Source organism: Bufo gargarizans, chromosome 5 (genome assembly GCF_014858855.1).
Source record: "Bufo gargarizans isolate SCDJY-AF-19 chromosome 5, ASM1485885v1, whole genome shotgun sequence".
In the NCBI taxonomy this organism is placed as follows: Eukaryota; Metazoa; Chordata; class Amphibia; order Anura; family Bufonidae; genus Bufo; species Bufo gargarizans.
In genome coordinates, this window is record NC_058084.1 from 281,406,360 (window position 1) to 281,424,557 (window position 18,198).

The following is an 18,198-nucleotide window of genomic DNA, read 5'->3' on the forward strand; positions in this document are numbered from 1 at the left end:
CCTCCTCTACCTCCTACTACATATGGACCTCGTCCTCCTAAATCAAGATTATAATTTTTTTATTTTTACGTATTTTATGTTATTTAAAGTCATTTCCCTATCCACATAAGTTTGCAGAGCACTTGCCATGCTCTTAACCACATTTTGCTGGCATTTACTGCCCTCTTGCTCTTTTTACAGCCATTTTAGTGCTCAAAAGTTTGACTTCAATAGGGTTCGGGGTCAAGTTCGGGTTCCAAACTCGAACTTTTTTGTGAAGTTCGGCCGAACTCGAACATCCAGGTGTCCGCTCAACTCTAATTGTTACCCATTTCCTGCATGGTACATGTGCAGAGGCATGGTAACAAGGGGAGTGTCACTCAGCTTTCTCAGACTGTTCTCATGCACATGTGCTATGTAAGACAGCCGGAAAGCAAGGTGACATTATATGATGTAATAAAGAAATAAAGATGGCTCCGGCAGCATCTCACATCATCCAGTATTTTTATTGCGACCTCAAGACAAATATAACAGCAACGTTTCGGCTGAAACTCCGCCTTTGTCAAGCCTAATGACATCAACATCAATAGGTGTATATATACCCCACATAAAAAGACACGCCCCTTCAGATCATCAATGTAAATCACCAATCATTAAAACACTTCTATCCATGTATTCATTACCTTGCACCTAGTTAAAGATTTACTATAGCCATGCTGTCTATGTCGGCGTTGTCCCATGTGAAGTGCGCAGCCGCGCACAGCTGCACTTACTTGATCGGATGTATCCAGCGTATCCACGGCAACAGACGGCGCTCGTTCCTGTGGCCAATCGGACATCTCCAAATACTCATGACGCCCACAATCACGTGCCATGTCCACAGACGTCATCCAAACGCGCCCTTGTGCGTCAGATGATCGCATCACGTGGACCCTCACGTGCGGTGTCACTACAGCGCAACGTCAGTGCCATGGTAACGGGGACGCATCCGCAGGAAACCTTCCTGTCACTCAGGTAAGGTAAATCGACTTACATCCATATAGCTAATAATCGCATGGGACAATTCCGATAAATCCCAATACCAATAATCGCATACTCAGCATGACCATATAATCTGCAAGGGATAACACAATACATGACATAACCCAACCCCGATTGTAATAGGGAAGAAGGTACACAATTCAACATAAATAATATGTATCTATATCATATATTATGGATGTATTCTATAAAACCTTGTGTTCATAGAATTATAACATGTCAGTGAATTTATGAATATCTGATTGCCCCATACAATAGGGGATAGATCCTCAAGGATTATTTTTCACATATTATTATAAAAACAAGATGTCCCAATACCTAGAAGACACATTAGTTTCTCACCCTAGTCAATGGAAGTGACATTAAATTCTATATTCAGGCCAAATGGTTAAAGGGACCTAAGAGTATGAATCCATTTTAGCTCCTTTCTTCTCAGGATTCTCTTTCTGTCCCCACCCCGTCTCAAATATCCTACACTATCAATAGCACAAAATCTTAATTGATTTATAGAATGATTATGTTCAATAAAATGTTTTGCGACCGGTTTATCCAGTGCACCCTTTCTTATTGTACTTTTATGTTTATTAATTCTCTCACTCAATTCCATCGTGGTCTCCCCCACGTATATCAAACTGCATGGGCACTGAATCATGTATACCACATCAGTGGACCTACATGTATAGTGTCCTCTGATTTTAAACAGTTTGCCACTATATGGGTGCGCAAAACCATCGCCTTTCATGATGCCACTACAGTTGCAGCATGAAAGGCAAGGGAAATTGCCACTCTTCAATGGTGCCAACCTCTTCTGTCTCTCCGTATCTTTGCCCCCTATATCTGCTTTTGCAATTATGTCTCGCAAATTAGGACTTAGTTTGTACGCCATCATTGGGGGAACTGTGAATTCAATGACATTGGGCAATCCTTTCTGCAAGATCTGCCATTCTTGTCTAAGGATGGTAGCAATATTGTCACTATCACCCCCAAAGATGGACACAAAGGGGATCCGAGGGGTATCATACTTCTGGAGCATCCTTATAAAGGTGGAACTACGTTCAGTGGACACAATTTTCTGTTTAGTGCATTTAATCAATTTTTTAGGGTATGCTCTCTTACTGAACTTATTACACATTTCATCAACCCTATGCTCAAACTGAGTATCATCCGATACAATGCGCCGTACCCTAAGCAATTGACTTCATGGTAGGGAGTTCACCATATTCTGAGGATGACTGCTGTCATACATCAACAAGGTATTTTTATCTGTGGGTTTTTGGAAGAGATCAGTTTTGATCTTTCCCTCCTGTACAAGAATTCGGACGTCAAGGAACTGCAGCTCACAGACCGAATGTGTCACAGTGAACTGCAGGTCCTGGACTCCAGAATTCAGGTGCGCATGAAATTCATCGAGTTCCGATGTAGTACCCATCCAGATCAAAAAAATGTCGTCGATGTAGCGCAACCAGCACAGAACTCTCTAAAAAAAATTTAGAGCGATATACCAGCCAATCCTCGACCTCTGCCATAAAGATGTTTGCGTAGGTGGGGGCCACATTGGACCCCATCGCCACACCACGCTTTCGTTGGTAGAAGGTGTCCCTGAAGAGGAAATAATACCTCCTCAGGACCACCTCCAAGAGGGCGAGGATCAGCCGGCGCGCCCCAAGAGAGAGATCTGTGCTGGCAAGGGCCAAATCGACGACATTAAGACCATAAGAGTGGTCAATAGATGTATAGAGAGATACAACATCGAAACTCACCAACACAAAATTTGCCGGCATATTAAGTGACCCCAACTTAGTTAGAAAATGACCAGTATCCCTGATATAGGAGGGGGCCGTGGTCGCGTGGATCCGCAGAATTTTGTCCAAGAAGATCGAGACAGTATTAAAGATGGAACCCCTGCCCGACACAATTGGTTGGCCAGGGGGATCCACCAAGCTCTTGTGGATCTTTGGTAATACGTATATCACAGGGGTGACAGGATGGCTCACATGTAAGTAGCTATTCAGATCATCATCGATGATTCCTTGACTCAGGGCTTCATCCAATATCACCCCCTATGACATCCGCTATATCCCACTTGGGATCCTTAGTTAACATCTCATATACTTCACTGTCTCCTACCTGTCTGATGATCTCATCGACATATTTGCAGGTATCCATCACGACCACGGCGCCCCCTTGTCAGCTGGTTTAATTGTCAATTCTTTATTGTGTTCTAGCTCAAAAATAGCCTGTCTTTCTACTTGAGGCAAATTGTGTCTGTACACATGAGCTTCCTCCACCCTCAATTGATCAATACGTTTCCTAACAAAACCAATGTAAGTTTCAACCACATGATTATTCTGTGGCGGGACAAAATGACTTTTGTTCCTCAATTCCAGATTTTTACATGATAAAACATTAGTGGACACATTAGATTGTATGGCAGATACATCATTTTTCTTAACTGGAAAAAAAGGCTTTCAATCTTAGACGCCTAAAGAACCTCTAGAGGTCTAGCTCCAATTCGAACCAGTCCCGTCCCATTGTTGGGCAAAAAGTCAAGCCCCGGCTCAATACATTAACTTGTGCAACATCCAGCTGTGAAGAAGAAATGTTCACCACAAGATTTATTATACGGGGGCAAAGATACGGAGAGACAAAAGAGGTTGGCACCATTGAAGAGTGGCAATTTCCCTTGCCTTTCATGCTGCAACTGTAGTGGCATCATGAAAGGCGACGGTTTTGCGCACCCATATAGTGGCAAACTGTTTAAAATCAGAGGACACTATACATGTAGGTCCACTGATGTGGTATACATGATTCAGTGCCCATGCAGTTTGATATACGTGGGGGAGACCACGATGGAATTGAGAGAGAGAATTAATAAACATAAAAGTACAATAAGAAAGGGTGCACTGGATAAACCGGTCACAAAACATTTTATTGAACATAATCATTCTATAAATCAATTAAGATTTCGTGCTATTGATAGTGTAGGATATTTGAGACGGGGTGGGGACAGAAAGAGAATTCTGAGAAGAAAGGAGCTAAAATGGATTCATACTGTTAGGTCCCTTCAACCATTTGGCCTGAATATAGAATTTAATGTCACTTCCATTGACTAGGGTGAGAAACTAATGTGTCTTCTAGGTATTGGGACATCTTGTTTTTATAATAATATGTGAAAAATAATCCTTGAGGATCTATCCCCTATTGTATGGGGCAATCAGATATTCATAAATTCACTGACATGTTATAATTCTATGAACACAAGGTTTTATAGAATACATCCATAATATATGATATAGATACATATTATTTATGTTGAATTGTGTACCTTCTTCCCTATTACAATCAGGGTTGGGTTATATGATGTATTGTGTTATCCCTTGCAGATTATATGGTCATGCTGAGTATGCGATTATTGGTATTGAGATTTATCGGAATTGTCCCATGCGATTATTAGCTATATGGATGTAAGTCGATTTACCTTACCTGAGTGACAGGAAGGTTTCCTGCGGATGCGTCCCCATTACCATGGCACTGACGTTGCGCTGTAGTGACACCGCACGTGAGGGTCCACGTGATGCGATCATCTGACGCACAAGGGCGCGTTTGGATGACGTCTGTGGACATGGCACGTGATTGCGGGCGTCATGAGTATTTGGAGATGGCCGATTGGCCACAGGAACGAGCACCGTCTGTTGCCGTGGATACGCTGGATACATCCGATCAAGTAAGTGCAGCTGTGCGCGGCTGCGCACTTCACATGGGACAACGCCGACATAGACAGCATGGCTATAGTAAATCTTTAACCAGGTGCAAGGTAATGAATACATGGATAGAAGTGTTTTAATGATTAGTGATTTACATTGATGATCTGAAGGGGTGTGTCTTTTTATGTGGGGTATATATACACCTATTGATGTTGATGTCATTAGGCTTGACAAAGGCTGAGTTTCAGCCGAAACGTTGCTGTTATATTTGTCTTGAGGTCACAATAAAAATACTGGTTGATGTGAGATGCTGCCGGAGCCATCTTTATTTCTTTGTTCATCATATGGCCTGTTGGATCAAGGGCCAACGGCGAGGCTGTTACATTGAATATACGCATCGACGAAAGACCGTGTAGTGCTGCTTCTACCCATATTTTATTATTATATGATGTAATGTCACTCAACTTTCCTGCTGTGTTGCATGTGACAAGCAGAAGCATGAGGACATGTGAGAAGTGTAACTGGACTGGGCCTTTAAGGCTACCTGCACACAATGCAGGCTGTCGCTAATATAGATAGGCTGTACAATCAGCAGCACAATATAGGAAGCAAGTAGAGTAGGGATCAGTGCTAGGAGTGCCCACAACCGCAACCCTGTCACATATCAGGTATAGCTACGTGGTACATATAGCGATTTGCCTGCTGGGATTTTATTGAGCAAAAAGTTAGGGATATTTAGCTTGTGGGTGAAATTTCAGGAGGAACCTAAAATGCACTCTAACATTTACAGATGAACTTAATGTGAATAAGGATGAGCGAATCCACTTCGTATAAAACATCTAAAGTCGATTTGCATAAAAAGTTGTTCCAATACTGTATGGAGCAGGCACTCCATACAGTATTAGAATGTATTGGCTCCGATGGGCTGAAGTTATTGCTTTGCGAAGTCTCATGAGACTTCGGGTAATAACTTCATAAATTAATTTGTACTGTAAAAAAACATTTCCGGAACTTGGGTTCGGTAACTTGGAACCGAACCTGAGTTAGAGAAATGGCTTTTCACAGTACAAATTAATTTATGAAGTTATTACCCGAAGTCTCGTGAGACTTTGCGAAGCAATAACTTTGGCTCATCGGAGCCAATACATTCTAATACTGTATGGAGCTCCTGCTCCGTACAGTATTGGAACATAGTTTTATGCAAATCGACTTCGAATGTTTCATCCGAAGTCGATTCACTCATCCCTAGATGTGACCTTCTCTAAACTTTTGAATGCACATGTCCAACTGTTTAATGTTCAACTTTTTACACAACTTGCTGTTCTCTAACAAGGAGCTTAATGGCAAAATTCACTACAGGTGTTTGATCCATTAATTGCCCAATAAGTTTCCTGGGTCAATTAGAATTGGTATTTACACAGTCCTCCTGTTCACATTTTGACATCATAAGACCAAGATGACACCTAACAAATGAACAGTACCTGCAAGGCTTCAAGCAGGATGTTCTCAGACAGAAGTTGCCACTGAACTTAGAGAGTCATCAGCAGGTTGCAACAGAGATACAGACAGACTGGAAGAGTAACAGAAAGGCATACAAGTGGATGTCCTTCATTGTGAACAATGCCCTGTGTAACCGGATGACAAATGCCACACAACTCCAGGCACATTTAAGGGAGGTGAGAGGCACCCAAGTGTCACGTCAGACCATTTGAAACCATTTACATCATTGTGGTCTGCACACTAGACGACCTGCAAGGGTACCTGACCACAGGCGTGATTGTCTTACATTAGCCAGGGTGCATCTACGCTGGACAAGGGACTAGTGGGCCTCAGTGCTGTTTACTGATGAAAGTCAATTCACGCTGAGCAGAAATGATGGCTTGCCAACGATGCTGGAAATGTGGGAGAGCGCTATGCATCAGCCACTGTTGTCACCAGATGAGCCTTTGGTGATGGTGTTACAGTGTGTCTAGTCATTACAGAACTGCCCTACACTTTGTGAATGGTACAGTGACAAGCTACAGTACTACTTGAATAACAGCAGTAATCCAGTCATTGTGCTTCTGCATGAACAACATAGGCCTAATTTTATCTTCATGGATGACAATCTGCCAGCTCATCGAGGTTGCATCATTAGGGAACGGCTGCTGGAGACTGGATGACCTCAGAGTGGCCTGCATTTTTTCTGGACCAGAATCCCATTGAAAACCTATGTGATCAGCTGAGTCGCCTTGTAGAGGCTCGTAACTCTGTACCCCAGAACCTCAATGACCTGAGGGCCCCCCTTGAAGAAGAGTGGGATGCCATGCCTCAGCAGACAGTATTTTTTGCTGCACTGTGGTATTTGTTTTTTGTTGGGACTGTATTTTGTGCTATACTTAGGTACTGGTAGCCATGACAACTTCTGCTGTCCATGCCTACGTGTTCTGCCCTGCCTTCTGTTATTAAGGCCGGGTTCACACCTGAGCGTATTCGATAAGCGCTGTTTACAGGCATTTTTATCGGGCGTTTTTGAGGCGTATTTTGGGGCGTTTTTGTATTTTGACCACAATGAAAAACAGAGGTGTTACGCGCGACAATACGCCCCAAAGAAGCTCCTGTACTTCTTGGGGCGTAAGGCTTTTTACAGCGCGTTCGTACTCGCTGTAAAACGCTCAGGTGAGAACCATGCCCATAGGGAAACATTGGTCTTTGCCTGTTGAGTGTTTTACAGCGCGTAGGAACGCGCTGTAAAACGCTCAGGTGTGAACCCAGCCTTAAACTTACCTCCAACACGGGGTCACTTTGAGTTTTTTCCCAGGGCCTAAAATTTCCCAGTCTGCCCGTGGTTAGATCCCATCACTGAAAAGGACCATCCTAGTAGGAAACTTTTTCAAAAATGTATTTCTGGACTATGGGAATTAGTCATTTTGGCTGGATCCCATAACTGAAAATGACCACCCTAGCAGATAAGACAAGGAAAGGGTCCTTCGGGAGTATGCAAAATAGTAATTTCTAGTTGGCTGGATCCCATCACTAAAAAAGGACCACTCTAGTATATAAGACATGATGAGGGTCCTTATGGAGTATGTGAAATAGTAATTTCTATCTTAGTTGGCTGGATCCCATCACTGAAAAGGACCACCCTAGTATATAAGCCATGGAAAGGGTCCTTTCTATGTTAGTTGGCTAGAAACTTTCTCGCTACACAGAGTAATGCCTCATTCACACATCAGTGATTTCCAAAACCAGGATTGGAGGTTCCACAGACATAAGGTATAAGGGAAAGATCTGCTCCTGTTCTGTGTTTAGAGCTGCACCTGGTTTTGGTTCAAAATCACTGATGGTTCTTGTCTGTGTGTTGCCCTATCACATGGTGAACATACAAACCGTATTCCCAAAAAGTTGGGACACTAAACAAATTGTGAATAAAAACTGAATGCAATGATGTGGAGATGGCAAATGTCAATATTTTATTTGTAATAGAACGTAGATGACGTTTAATCCGAGTAAATGTATCATTTTAAAGGAAAAATACGTTGATTCAAATTTTCACGGTGTCAACAAATCCCCCAAAAGTTGGGACAAGTAGCAATAAGAGGCTGGAAAAAGTAAATTTGAGCATAACGGAGAGCTGGAAGACCAATTAACACTAATTAGGTCAATTGGCAACATGATTGGGTATAAAAAGAGCTTCTCAGAGTGGCAGTGTCTCTCAGAAGCCAAGATGGGTAGAGGATCACCAATTCCCACAATGTTGCGCAGAAAGATAGTGGAGCAATATCAGAAAGGTGTTACCCAGCAAAAAATTGCAAAGACTTTGCATCTATCATCATCAACTGTGCATAACATCATCTGAAGATTCAGAAAATCTGGAACAATCTCTGCGTAAGGGTCAAGGCCGTAAAACCATACTGGATGCCCGTGATCTCCGGGCCCTTAACCTCCTCTGGACCGCGTAACGCACGGATGCGTCCTGGAGGCGGTCGATTCATTCCTCCTGGACACATCCGTGCGTCATCTCGCGAGACGCGAGATTTCGGTCTGAGCCGGCCCGCACATGCGCATCGCGGGCCGGCAAAAGTTCAAGCACAATTTCGTCACCAGCCTGCCAGCCAATGATCGTTGCTGGCAGGCTGGCGATTTTTAAAATCTCAAATCAGAAGCCATCTAACACATTATATTTGTAAATATAATGTGTTAAATGGCTTCCCTGCTCCTCTGCTGGTCCTTTTCGTCAGTTTGTCTCAGCAGAGGAGCAGGCATCACAGTGAGTAGCACCAAACACCACACATAGCCCCAGATCACCCCCCCCTGCACCCCAATTAACCCCTTGATCACCCCTTCTTGCCCCTGTCAATCACTAGTGAAAGGGAAAAAAGTGATCAGTGTAAACTGTCACTTTTTTTTTTTCACTGGTATTGACTGTTAGGTTTTAGGGATAGTTTAGGCCCCTTGGTTAGGTAGTTTAGCGATCGTTTAGCGCCCAGCCCACCGCACCGCAGTCACTTATTCGCTGATTAGCGTATCGCTAATCAGCATTTGTACTTTTATAGTATCTGTAAGTGATCAAAACTGATCGAAGTCAGATCTATAATAGTATTAGTGTCACCTTAGTTCGCCCTCCACCCAAAACGCAGTGTTTGCCCGATCAGGCCTGATCGGTCGCCCACACGTGCGTTCACCCATGCCCGCCCCACCACAGTGACAAAAAATATATATTTTTTGATCACTGCACTACACCACTTTACAAGCGCTGCGGCGATAAAAAAAAAATCAGTTTTGATATTTTTTATCAACCGCAGCGGCCTCCGGTACTTCGCTAGCCTCCCATTTGTAAGACATTTGTAAGACAGGCTTGCTTTTTTTCTTGGGTAGTCTCAGGGAATACCCCTAAATTTAGTTGCCCAAATGTCAAACAGGGGGTATTCTTCTGGAGAGGCCTACAGGCTTCTGACCCAGTCGGATGAGGAATGGGAACCCTCATCTGATGAATCTAGCGGGTCAGAATATGAACCTGTAGAAAGCAGTGGCAGTCTGACTCAAAGTTCGGACGAGAAGGTTGAGGTCCCCGATAGCGCCAGGCGTACCCGGCCCCGTGTCGCTAGACCACAGGTTGCGCAGGATCCGCTTCAAGGGCAGCAGAGTGGGGCTGGCGCTGTCTGATTACGTGGTGAGGCATACACCAGCAGCGCAGCTCATCCTGCCGTACAACATGGTGAAGTGGCGAGCACCAGAAGGGCAGTTGAAGCTGGTACAGTGGCACGTGCAGTAGTTACCCCGTCGCAGCCACCGCACAGACAGGCCCGTAGAGCCCCTAGAATCCCTGAGGTGCTGGCAAACCCTGATTGGCAGTCCCCAACTTCAGCCACACCTGTAGTTCCCCCTTTCACCGCCCAGTCTGGAGTTCGGGTTGAGACAGCTCAGATCGGTTCTGCCCTGGGATTTTTTGAGCTGTTCTTGACTGCGGAGCTCTTGGACTTAGTTGTGGCAGAAACAAATCGGTATGCCACTCAATTTATATCCGCCAACCCGGGAAGCTTTTATGCCCAGCCTTTCCGGTGGAAACCAGTCCAAGTTTCCGAAATTATCATATTGGTCCACGAACCCAATTCATCACATGCCCATGTTCTCTGCTGCTATGTCCAGGACACGATTTGAGACCATCCTGCGTTTCCTGCACTTTAGCGACAACACCACCTCCTGTCCCAGAGGCCACCCAGCTTTTGACCGGCTCCACAAAATTTGGCCCCTCATAGACCACTTCAACCAGAAATTTGCAGATTTGTATACCCCTGAGCAAAACATCTGCATAGATGAGTCCCTAATACATTTTACCGGGCGCCTTGGCTTCAAACAATACATCCCAAGCTAGGGCGCCCGGTATGGGGTCAAATTGTATAAGCTCTGTGAAATGGCCACAGGCTATACCCACAAATTTCGGATCTATGAGGGAAAAAATCAGACCCTGGAGCCGGTCGGTTGCCCTGACAACCTGGGGAGCAGTGGGAAGACAGTCTGGGACTTGGTGTCACCCTTATTTGGCAAGGGGTACCATCTTTATGTGGACAATTTCTACACAAGTGTTGCCCTCTTCAAGCATTTGTTTCTAGAACAGATTGGCTGCTGTGGCACCGCGCGAACTCGTCGTGCGGGCTTCCCCCAACGGCTTGTTACCACTCGTCTTGCAAGGGGGAAGAGGGCTGCCTTGTGTAACCAAGAACTGCTCGCGGTGAAATGGAGAGACAAGCGTGACGTTTACATGCTCTCCTCCATTCACGCAGACACGACAATCCAAATTGAGCGAGCAACCCGTGTCATTGAAAAGCCCCTCTCAGTCCACGACTATAACCTTCACATGGGAGGGGTGGACTTCAATGACCAGATGTTGGCTCCGTATTTAGTTTCCCGATGCACCAGACGCTGTTATAAGAAGGTGTCTGTATATTTGATTCAATTGGCTGCATATAATAGTTTTGTTCTCTACAGTAAGGCTGGGAGAACAGGATCCTTCCTCAAATTTCAGGAAGAGATCATCGAGAACCTCCTGTATCCAGGAGGTTCCGTGGCCCCATCCACCAGTGTAGTTAGCCGTCTACACGAGCGACATTTCCCCAATGTCATTGCTGGTACCTCAACCCAAGTGCCACCCCGAAAAAGATGTCATGTCTGTAGCAGGAGTGGAATAAGGCGTGACACCCGCTATTTCTGTCTTGACTGCCCTGACCACCCTGCCCTATGCTTAGGGGAGTGTTTCCGGAAGTACCACACACAGGTACACTTAGCATAGGGATCACATCTCACAGGACAGGCACACAGGGCTATTAGGGCCCATTCACACACAGCTGCTGCAAACCTCTCCTTTCACCTGGGACAAAGTGCATAACGCACTTCGCCACATCTTTGGGCGATTTGCGCTTTGCACATTGTCCCATGGGGAAGGAGAGGTTTGTCCTATAAAGGTAAAAAACAAACAAAAAAAAAAACACCAGTAAGTAAAAAAGTTAACGTTCAGTTCCAAAAGCTAAATAAAGTTTATATGTTCTGTTCAAAGGTTATTATAAAGTTAATAAAATGTATTGCGTTGCGGCCTGGTTTTTTCTTTTTTGTTTTGTTTTTTTTACCTTCTAGGTGGACCAACCGATCGACTAGCTGCAGCACTGATGTGCATTCTGACAGAAGCATTGCGCTGCTGTCAGATTACACAAAAGTCAGAGTATGCGGCGCTGCAAGACGAGATTTCTCCTCTGCAGTAAAAGATACGTTTGCCGAGGCATATAAGCTGAGGAGGCGGCAGTGTTCATATGCTTTGGCAAACACTTTGTATATAAAAAAATAAAAATCCCGCCAATGATTTATTCATCCACATCGATTGATGTGAATGGAGAAATCGGGTTTGCCAGGGCATACGAGCTAAGTGGGTATGGAGCTCCTAAGTCCTGGCAGACGCCTTTCCCCTCCTTTTTTTTTTTTGGCAGAGATTTTTTCATCCACATTGATCGATGCGAATGAAGAAATCTGTGCCGTTCATTTTTAGCCCAGAGGCTGAATGGAAAAAAAAAATCTCATTACCTGTATGCTCAATATAAGGAGAATAGCAGAAACTCCTAATGCTGGCCATACATGTAATGATTGCGGAGACCCTCAAATGCCAGGGCAGTACAAACACCCCACAAATGACCCCATTTTGGAAAGAAGACACCCCAAGGTATTCGCTGAGGGGCATATTGAGTCCATGAAAGATTGAAATTTTTGTCCCAAGTTAGCGGAAAGTGAGACTTTGTGAGAAAAAAAAAAAATCTATTTCCGCTAACTTATGCCAAAAGAAAAAATGTCAATGAACTCGCCAGGCCCCTCATTGAATACCTTGGGGTGTCTTCTTTCCAAAATGGGGTCACATGTGGGGCATTTATACTGCCCTGGCTTTTTAGGGGCCCTAAAGCGTGAGAAGAAGTCTGGGATCCAAATGTCTAAAAATGCCCTCCTAAAAGGAATTTGGGCACCTTTGCGCATCTAGGCTGCAAAAAAGTGTCACACATGTGGTATCGCCGTACTCAGGAGAAGTTGGGGAATGTGTTTTAGGGTGTCATTTTACATATACCCATGCTGGGTGAGAGAAATATCTTGGTCAAATGCCACCTTTGTATAAAAAAATGGGAAAAGTTGTCTTTTGCCGAGATATTTTGCTCACCCAGCATGGGTATATGTAAAATGACACCCCAAAACACATTCCCCAACTTCTCCTGAGTACGGCGATACCACATGTTTGACACTTTTCTGCAGCCTAGGTGGGCAAATAGGCCCACATTCAAAAGAGCACCTTTAGGATTTCACAGGGCATTTTTTACAGATTTTGATTTCAAACTACTTCTCAAGCATATGGGCCCCTAAAATGCCAGGGCAGTATAACTACCCCACAAGTGACCCCATTTTGGAAAGAAGACACCCCAAGGTATTCCGTGAGGGGCATGGCGAGTTCCTAGAATTTTTTTTTTTTGTCACAAGTTAGCGGAAAATGATGATTTCTTTATTTATTTTTTATTACAAAGTCTCATATTCCACTAACTTGTGATAAAAAAAATAAAAACTTCCATGAACTCACTATGCCCATCACGAAATACCTTGGGGTGTCTTCTATCCAAAATGGGGTCACTTGTGGGGTAGTTATACTGCCCTGGCATTTTAGGGGCCCAAATGCGAGCAAAGTAGTTTGAAATCAAAATCTGTAAAAAATGACCGGTGAAATCCGAAAGGTGCTCTTTGGAATGTGGGCGCCTTTGCCCACCTAGGCTGCAAAAAAGTGTCACACGTGGTATCGCCATACTCAGGAGAAGTTGGGGAATATGTTTTGGGGTGTCATTTTACATATACCCATGCTGGGTGAGAGAAATATCTTGGCAAAAGACAACTTTTCCCATTTTTTTATACAAAGTTCACATTTGACCAAGATATTTATCTCACCCAGCATGGGTATGTGTAAAATGACACCCCAAAACACATTCCCCAACTTCTCCTGAGTACGGCGATACCACATGTGTGACACTTTTTTGCAGCCTAGGTGGGCAAAGGGGCCCACATTCCAAAGAGCACCTTTTGGATTTCACAGGCCATTTTTTTTTACAGATTTTGATTTCAAACTACTTTGCACGCATTTGGGCCCCTAAAAAGCCAGGGCAGTATAACTACCCCACAAGTGATCCCATTTTGGAAAGAAGACACCCCAAGGTATTTCATGATGAGCATAGTGAGTTCATGGAAGTTTTTATTTTTTGTCACAAGTTAGTGGTATGAGACTTTTTAAGAAAAAAAAAGAAAAAAAAATCATCATTTTCTGCTAACTTGTGACAAAAAATAAAAAGTTCTATGAACTCACTATGCCCATCAGCGAATACCTTAGGGTGTCTACTTTCCGAAATGGGGTCATTTGTGGGGGTTTTCTACTGTCTGGGCATTGTAGAACCTCAGAAAACATGACAGGTGCTCAGAAAGTCAGAGCTGCTTCAAAAAGCGGAAATTCACATTTTTGTACCATAGTTTGTAAATGCTATAACTTTTACCTAAACATTTTTTTTTAATCAAAGACATGTGAAACGATAAATTTAGCGAAAAATTTATATATGGATGTCGTTTTTTTTTAAAAAAAAATTACAACTGAAAGTGAAAAATGACATTTTTTGGCAAACATTTTGTTAAATTTCGATTAATAACAAAAAAGTTAAAATGTCAGCAGCAATGAAATACCACCAAATGAAAGCTCTATTAGTGAGAAGAAAAGGAGGTAAAGTTCATTTGGGTGGCAAGTTGCATGACCGAGCAATAAACAGTGAAAGTAGTGTAGTGCAGAAGGGTAAAAAGTGGTCTGGTCATTAACCACCTCCGGACCGCCTAACGCGCCGATGCGTCCGGAAGGTGGTTGCTTTTCTCCTCCTGGACGCATCGGCGCGTCATCTCGCGAGACGCGAGATTTCCTGTGAACGCGCGCACACAGGCGCGCGCGCTCACAGGAACGGAAGGTAAGCGAGTGGATCTCCAGCCTGCCAGCGGCGATCGCTCGCTGGCAGGCTGGAGATCCGAATTTTTTAACCCCTAACAGGTATATTAGACGCTGTTTTCATAACAGCGTCTAATATACCTCCTACCTGGTCCTCTGGTGGTCCCTTTTGTTAGGATCGACCACCAGAGGACTCAGGTAGGTCAGTACAGTCCCACCAAACACCACACCACACTACACTACACTACACCCCCCCCCCCGTCACTTATTAACCCCTTATAAACCCCTGATCACCCCTTATAAACCCCTGATCACCCCATATAAACTCCCTGATCACCCCCCTGTCATTGATCACCGCCCTGTCATTGATCACCCCCCTGTCAGGCTCCGTTCAGACGTCCGCATGATTTTTACGGATCCGATCCATGTATCCATGGATCCGTAAAAATCATGCGGACGTCTGAATGGAGCCTTACAGGGGGGTGATCAATGACAGGCGGGTGATCACCCATATACACTCCCTGATCACCCCCTGTCATTGATCACCGCCCTGTCAGGCTCCATTCAGACGTCCGCATGATTTTTACGGATCCGATCCATGTATCCATGGATCCGTAAAAATCATGCGGACGTCTGAATGGAGCCTTACAGGGGGGTGATCAATGACAGGCGGGTGATCACCCATATACACTCCCTGATCACCCCCTGTCATTGATCACCGCCCTGTCATTGATCACCCCCCTGTCAGGCTCCGTTCAGACGTCCGCATGATTTTTACGGATCCGATCCATGTATCCATGGATCCGTAAAAATCATGCGGACGTCTGAATGGAGCCTTACAGGGGGGTGATCAATGACAGGCGGGTGATCACCCATATACACTCCCTGATCACCCCCTGTCATTGATCACCGCCCTGTCAGGCTCCATTCAGACGTCCGCATGATTTTTACGGATCCGATCCATGTATCCATGGATCCGTAAAAATCATGCGGACGTCTGAATGGAGCCTTACAGGGGGGTGATCACCCATATACACTCCCTGATCACCCCCTGTCATTGATCACCCCCCTGTCAGGCTCCATTCAGACGTCCGCATGATTTTTACGGATCCGATCCATGTATCCATGGATCCGTAAAAATCATGCGGACGTCTGAATGGAGCCTTACAGGGGGGGTGATCAGTGACAGGGGGGTGATCACCCTGATTACCCTGATCACCCCCTGTCATTGATAACCCCCCTGTAAGGCTCCATTCAGACGTCCGCATGATTTTTACGGATCCGATCCATGTATCCATGGATCCGTAAAAATCATGCGGACGTCTGAATGGAGCCTTACAGGGGGGGTGATCAGTGACAGGGGGGTGATCACCCTGATTACCCTGATCACCCCCTGTCATTGATAACCCCCCTGTAAGGCTCCATTCAGACGTCCGCATGCGTTCTGTGGATCCGATCCATGTATCCATGGATCCGTAAAAATCATGCGGACGTCTGAATGGAGCCTTACAGGGGGGGTGATCAGTGACAGGGGGGTGATCACCCTGATTACCCTGATCACCCCCTGTCATTGATAACCCCCCTGTAAGGCTCCATTCAGACGTCCGCATGCGTTTTGTGGATCCGATCCATGTATCCATGGATCCGTAAAAAATCATGCGGATGTCTGAATGGAGCCTTACAGGGGGGGGTGATCAGTGACAGGGGGGTGATCACCCTGATTACCCTGATCACCCCCTGTCATTGATAACCCCCCTGTAAGGCTCCATTCAGACGTCCGCATGCGTTCTGTGGATCCGATCCATGTATCCATGGATCCGTAAAAATCATGCGGACGTCTGAATGGAGCCTTACAGGGGGGGTGATCAGTGACAGGGGGGTGATCACCCTGATTACCCTGATCACCCCCTGTCATTGATAACCCCCCTGTAAGGCTCCATTCAGACGTCCGCATGCGTTTTGTGGATCCGATCCATGTATCCATGGATCCGTAAAAAATCATGCGGATGTCTGAATGGAGCCTTACAGGGGGGGTGATCAGTGACAGGGGGGTGATCACCCTGATTACCCTGATCACCCCCTGTCATTGATAACCCCCCTGTAAGGCTCCATTCAGACGTCCGCATGCGTTCTGTGGATCCGATCCATGTATCCATGGATCCGTAAAAATCATGCGGATGTCTGAATGGAGCCTTACAGGGGGGGTGATCAATGACAGGGGGGTGATCAGGGAGTCTATATGGGTGATCACCCCCCTGTCATTGATCACTCCCCCCCTGGTAAGGCTCCATTCAGCCATTTTTTTTGGCCCAAGTTAGCGGAAATTTTTTGTTTGTTTTTGTTTTTTCTTACCAAGTCTCATATTCCACTAACTTGTGTCAAAAAATAAAATCTCACATGACTCACCATACCCCTCACGGAATCCAAATGCGTAAACATTTTTAGACATTTATATTCCAGACTTCTCACGCTTTAGGGCCCCTAAAAAGCCAGGGCAGTATAAATACCCCACATGTGACCCCATTTCGGAAAGAAGACACCCCAAGGTATTCCGTGAGGGGCATATTGAGTCCATGAAAGATTGAAATTTTTGTCCTAAGTTAGCGGAAAGTGAGACTTTGTGAGAAAAAAAACAAAAAAAATCAATATCCGCTAACTTATGCAAAAAAAAAAAAATTCTAGGAACTCGCCAGGCCCCTCATTGGATACCTTGGGGTGTCTTCTTTCCAAAGTGGGGTCACATGTGGGGTATTTATACTGCCCTGGCTTTTTAGGGGCCCGAAAGTGTGAGAAGAAGTCTGGGATCCAAATGTCTAAAAATGCCCTCCTAAAAGGAATTTGGGCCCCTTTGCGCATCTAGGCTGCAAAAAAGTGTGACACATCTGGTATCGCCGTACTCAGGAGAAGTTGGGCAATGTGTTTTGGGGTGTCATTTTACATATACCCATGCTGGGTGAGAGAAATATCTTGGTCAAATGCCAACTTTGTATAAAAAAAATGGGAAAAGTTGTCTTTTGCCAAGATATTTCTCTCACCCAGCATGGGTATATGTAAAATGACACCCCAAAACACATTCCCCAACTTCTCCTGAGTACGGCGATACCAGATGTGTGACACTTTTTTGCAGCCAAGGTGGGCAAAGGGGCACCTTTCAGATTTCGCAGGCCATTTTTTACACATTTTGATTTCAAGGTACTTCTTACACATTTGGGCCCCTAAATTGCCAGGGCAGTATAACTACGCCACAAGTGACCCCATTTTGGAAAGAAGACACCCCAAGGTATTCCGTGGGGGGCACGGCGAGTTCCTAGAATTTTTTATTTTTTGTCACAATTTAGCGGAAAATGATGATTTTTCTTTTTTTTTTCTTTTTTCCTTACAAAGTCTCATATTCCACTAACTTGCGACAAAAAATAAAAAATTCTAGGAACTCGCCGTGCCCCTCACGGAATACCTTGGGGTGTCTTCTTTCCAAAATGGGGTCACTTGTGGCGTAGTTATACT